Genomic DNA, 6,270 nt, shown 5'->3' with positions numbered 1-6,270 from the left:
TGAATCAAACTCTGATACCAATTATTGGTGCACAAGGTGATAAAGATGAACAACAAACAAGAGAGAGAAGAGAGAATAATAACAAACTTCCACTACTCAATACAGCTACACAGAAAATGCACACACACACTGCAAAAGGAGTAAATATGCAATTTTTTCACACCACTCACTTACTTAAATACAAGTGAACTTTAGAAAAAATATTAAAATACACTCTAACAAACTTTGTGAACAAATTTCTAAAAATATGAATTAATTCTAATACTGAAATCAAATTTTCTCTTCTTATCTCACATCAGTCATTTTTCTTTGATGTTGTTCTTCTTCTTTTTGTTGCCTTGTTGTGTTGGTTTTATATTAGGGATTATAACAGTCTTCTTGGAAAAAAGATAAAAGTTCACATGATCTATTCTTGAACCAAAAAAACAAAAACATACTCTTTTTTTTCTTTTATTATTATTATTGTTATTATTATTATTATTATTATTATATTTATTTTTTAAATAAATGATAGGTTTAAATAAATAATAGGTCCATGTGAGAGTGATTCCACCCACAATAAAAATATCAATAAAAACAATAAAATGAAAGACAACGAATTTTTAACTTAAATATGAAAGAATAGAAGGAATATAATTCCACCAAACAAAACCATTATTTTAAAGACCGAGTATAGCGATATTGAACCCAAAACAATATTTTCCCAATTGTCACAAAATTTTCTTTTACTAACCATGTATAATAATTTCCACAAAATTTATAAAACTCGATCACGGTGGGACTCGAACCCACAATCTCCCGCTCCGGAGGCGAGCGCCTTATCCATTAGGCCACGCGACCATTTTATACTGAAATAATTGTATTACGTCTTATATATAAATATTTAAATATTTAAAAATTTAAAAATCAAGTTTTTTTTAAAAAAAACTTCAAAGGTTTTTAACATACTCTTAAAACACAAATTATAATGATTTATTGTTATTACTAATGCATTACACACCAGTCAATATAGAAATTACGATGCTGATGTTATTGAAGGTATCTCATTTGAATTGTACGTTATTTTAAAAAAATCATTGGTTTTTTGTTAACTTTTACTATGAAATAACTTTTATTTGTTAAAATATCTTATTAATAGTAATAGTTTAATTTTTATGCACGATTAGAGTAAAACATTTAATTCGATCAATGCATTAGAAGCATTTACACGTGTTACTTTAGATTATGATTACACTACCCCTACATATGAATGGATTTATAATTATAATCAATAAAATATTTAAGTGACTGAAAAACAATTTATAATGGTATACAAATGGAAAAATAATTTTGTATTGATATTATATCGTAATAATAATTTTGAAAGTGCAAACTATTACAAACGAGACACTTTGTAATAAATAAGAATTTTAAAATGAAAGTATATTTTTTTATACATTGACTCTTATTTTATTTGTGAAGTTGTTTATGCCTCCTAGAGTTTATGTTTTGTTACTAGTCATTTAACTTTTGATTTTTAGTCTAATATTATTGAGGCTTCCCCATATAATTGTGTATTTTAGGATTGAGTTTTTAATCTATTTTTACGTATGCATGAATTAAACTGTTTGATTATAGTGTACTTTTTTCATATAATGTGCTTTTCGTTAATTTGTTGAAGTTTTGAATCAAAGATCACATTTGAAAATGGTTCAAGTCATGTCAAGTTTGAATTCAGAATAACAATTCATATTTTGTAAATAATAAGTTTTTGGAAGTTTGATTTGAATGACAAGCTTACATGATTCGAATCAAAGGATTCAGATGAGTCATGAACTTGCTTTTATGAGTCTAATTCGAATCACGGAAGTTCATGAATCGAATCAAACATATTACACAAAAGCAAGACTTGCTTCTATCTATGTGATTCAAATCATGACAGTAAAGCAAGACTTGCTTCTATCTATGTGATTCAAATCATGACAGTCCATGCTCGAATAAGATAGGTATTGATTCGAATCACATATGTGCTTGACTCGAATCAAACACAAATAATAGATTTTGGATATTGGTTATGTGGATTTGATTTGAATCAGAGTTTTTGTTGACTTAAATCACTTGATTTGAATCATAAAAAAGGTTGATTCGAATCATTGGAGCAATTTTTCGTGGTTCTTCGATCTTGATTCAAATTATTCACTCTCTTGAATCGACTCATATTCTTTGCTCATGAATCGAATCAAATAGCATTTTTATATTATTTTTGTGCTAAATCTCCAACACATATATAAACTTTTTTCTTAAATCCCTTTTAGAATGTTCATAACATATATTTTTGCTTTATGATTTAGAACTCACAACACACTTTTTCTTTATGATTTAGAACTCACAACACACTTTTTGCTTTATTTTTGTGCTAGATCTCCAAGTACTTAAGTGTTGTGCACAAGTACGCACACCTCACTTTTCATCCAAGTTTTATTATGAAAATGGTTTGATGAATGAGAATGGATCAAGGATAGAATGAGATATAAATAAAATGGATTGCATGATAATGGGATAAATATGGGATATGGAATGGAGGAAGAGATACTTGACGTTGGATCAAGCACTCGCGTTGCAATTGATTTGATTTGATTTGGAAAACACTTGACATTAGATCAAGTGTGTTATTTATTCTTTTGAAAAGATCTATTTATTGTTTGATTTTATTTTTTTAATTAGCATGCAATGAAAGCGATAAAAGAACGATAAAATCTAGACTATTACACTTTAATGGGAGAGGGGGACATATAACTCACAATGGAGGATGATACCATACAATACAAATGGGAAACAGAAAGAGATTAAACAAGTTACAAACCAAATCCCATGCCTTAAACATATAAGTGACATGGTATTCCCACACAATACAAATTAGTTGAATGGGTTAGAGGCAATGGATAACTTGGATAGTACTTGGATCTCAAATCCACATGTAGACACAAAACAGGAACCAAAGTGAGTTAGTATGCATTAACAAAACGGATTGAAATGGATATCAAAATGCTAAACAAAATGGATAATATGCAATATGATAAAATGATGGAATGATATGATATAATGGTAAGCACAAAAATACACCAAATTAAATTGAAATGACATTTTCAATTTAATCATTAATCATAATTAAAATGTAAACAATTAAAATGGGATTAATCATGGCATATGGAATTAATATGGAATTGATATGAAAACCAGTCAATTTTAACCCTAACTAAACATGCATGGTAATAGAATTAAAAATTAAAATATTGATGGATCAAGATATCAAGGACTAACATGATTAATCAACTCAAACAAATACACGTTTATCAATTATTTTCAGAGTATTTTTAATGGTGATTAAGAAATGGATTAATATCTAAACAATAGAATCCTAAATGACTAAGCCTAATTAAATTCTAACATGAACATGTATTTTTATTATTAATTCTAAACATGGTTAAAACAACAATTAAAATCCAATATCAAGAATTTAAATCAATAAAAAAGACTAAATGAGGAAAATATCAAAAAAAAAAATTGAATTAATAAAATGGGCCAGGGGGTATGGATTCTGGAAATGGTGCAAGTCAGTAATAGGGTGCATGGGCCTTGGACAAGGGCCACTGGAATTTGGTTTCAAGCCAATGGGGTGTGAATCCCAGGTTGGGGATGATAAGTTGTGAATTAGCATGGGCCTGATACATCTGACCCACTTAGAAACAACAAAGATGAATTTGGCACATGGGGAAAGAGTCCAGTCAATGTGCCACGTGGGGATTGGAACGGAAATCAAAATTGAAATCAAAATCAACATGGAAAGCGTGCACCTCATGAATGCTAGCAGACCAACCTCGACCATCCACCACCATGGACCACCGCGTCAGAAATTGCTTCAGGCAGTGGTGGCCACCAGAAATTGAAATCGAATACACCATTATAACCGTCTCTACCTCCTCAATCCAAAACTCCAACCAATTTCACAAGATTTCACGCATAAGTTACTAATCGATCCCAATACCTCAAGAACCCTAAAATGGATTCCTTAAATTAAACCCTAGATGCTAAGATTTAAAGCCCCCGAGGTTGGGGCTTTGAATCTCCTCCCCAATCTTTACATGTCTGTAGCTGGAATTAGAGGAAATGGAAAACTTTGAAGGTTACCTTGTCGGAGTTCCTTGAAGCTGATGATGAACAAGTTCCAGGTGAGTGCTCAAATTTCTCTCTCTTTTATCTTGCTCTTGCTTCTCGAATTCCTCCTCTTCCCCTTCTTGATTCTTCTGCCAGAAATGAGTGATGGATATCGAATTCGAAACTGAATGATGAGATTGTGAGGTTATTGAGTGAAGAGTGATAAAGATGAGGGTGATGAAGAATGAACTACGATGAAGAATGAATTCTGTTGAAGATGAGAGTTAAGAGAATGAAGGTGACTGATGAAGATTGGAGAATGATTCCAAAGTGATGTGTAATGATTAGGTTTCAGGATGAAAAATGATTGGAGATACCCATGTGCACTGATTAGGTTTCAGGATGAAAAATGATTGGAGAGACCCATGTGCAATAATTGAAGCTGTTATTTATAGGTTGTTGGAATGTTATGGGAATTTATGAAGTTCTGTTAGAGTTTGTTATGGTGTAACTGAATTTGAGGTTTTTGAGGCTAATGAGTTAGTTGTTAGATTGAACTCGAGGTAGTTATTCTGTTAAGATTGAAGGGCTGAGATTGACCTGTTAGGTTAGGTAATTAAAAAATGGATGGTGATGGTTAGTAGGTGGGATTAATGAATGTAGGTTAGTTGGGGAAAATAGTTATTCAGTTGATGTGTTTTGGTGCTTATGAATTTATGAACTGATTTACTCATTATTTTGTCCTTATAGAATGACTGGTATGCATTACATCTCGCATTGGCTTGTGATTCCTGACTTAATTCTATGTATGCATTCCTCATGGTTCATGTTTATGGTTATGTTGTATTGCTTTGCAAGTGGGCAGGTTTGTTGCAGGGTCTTGTATCATGGCAAGTTCATGAGGTATGCATGTTAATTGCTTGGTCCATTTGCAGGTTGAAAGGCTTGGACAAGGTTTTAACATGACTTTGGTGTGGTATTCTAGGGCTTATGTTGGAATTGTTCAAGGCTTGGTGTAACAGGTCTTGGTATGTAGGCAAGGTATTTGATGAAAGTCCAAGCCTTGGTTCCTTTGAGGTATGGTGCTTAATCTTGTTGGTTGTCTAAATTGATCATGTCCATGTGGTTTAGTTAGGTTACATTGACTTCTTGGTTGAAGTTTCTGCAGGTGTGCACCTTGGTGTATTATTAAATGGTTTGCATTGGTTGTTACTCTTTGTCTTGCATAATGAGCGGCTTATGGGTATTGCATCATGTTACATGATGAAGTGGTGATAACAAAGGCTATAACATGAAGAGTATGTTATTTGGGCTGGCTGCAACATAAAGAGCATGTCATTTGGCCTGGATGCAATGTGAAGGGCATGCTTCTAGGGCATTGTATTAGATTACAATGCAATTGCTTGTGGCTGCCTTGTGAATGATGATTGCCATGGTCTGCTGCATGGTTAGTTCTGTTACATGTTTTGGCCAATGCATGGTTTGGACTGTTTTATTATTGTGCAGCTTGTGACATTGATGTTCTTTTGCATTGGATGCTGGCTAATGCAGTAAGGTGTAAAGCGATCTTGATTATGCAATGAAGGTAACATGGCCATGCCTTGTGTGATGGTACTGCAACCTTATTGTAACAGGTAGCAGGCCAGTGTTGGTTCATGGTTCTGCAGGTACAACGGGGTTTGTAACCTTGCTTTCACATTGCAGAGTGGCTCCATATTTTGACTTGGTTTTCATCATGTCTGGATGCACTTCTATATTGGTTTATATATTACAACATCATTTGATCTTCTGGCTCTAACTTGTGGTTTATAGCATGTCTAGATGCAGGGTTTGTATGGTGGATATTAACATGGGTTACTGCAGGTTATTGCAGGTTCATGATGCGATGATTTGGCTGCATTGTTTGCCCTTTCCTTGCATATGTTTGACGCCTTGTTAATGAGAGGCCTACTTGTAATCATGTTTACGTTAATGCATTTCTCATATGGATGATGATTGCAGGTTTATGGCTCGTCCTAGTTGGCTGCAAGTGCATTGCAGATTCTGACCTTGGCTGGAATTACAACAAGTATCGTCTTGGTGTGTCATTTTGTTGCTACATGTACTTGATGGATGGTGCACATGCTTTGGTTGAAG

General features: G+C 33.0%; 1 non-coding gene across 1 annotated transcript; it reads right to left on the bottom strand.

Annotated features, from left to right (window-relative positions):
• Positions 1-767: 767 nt before the first annotated feature.
• Positions 768-840, bottom strand: TRNAR-CCG (transfer RNA arginine (anticodon CCG)). Its single transcript has one exon. It is a non-coding gene; the product is annotated as a tRNA-Arg (tRNA).
• Between the last annotated feature and the right edge of the window lie 5,430 nt (positions 841-6,270).

Source organism: Lathyrus oleraceus, chromosome 5, assembly GCF_024323335.1.
Source record: "Lathyrus oleraceus cultivar Zhongwan6 chromosome 5, CAAS_Psat_ZW6_1.0, whole genome shotgun sequence".
Classification (NCBI taxonomy): Eukaryota; Viridiplantae; Streptophyta; class Magnoliopsida; order Fabales; family Fabaceae; genus Lathyrus; species Lathyrus oleraceus.
The sequence above is the reverse complement of the archived record's forward strand: the minus strand, read 5'-3'. Positions and strand labels throughout refer to the sequence as shown.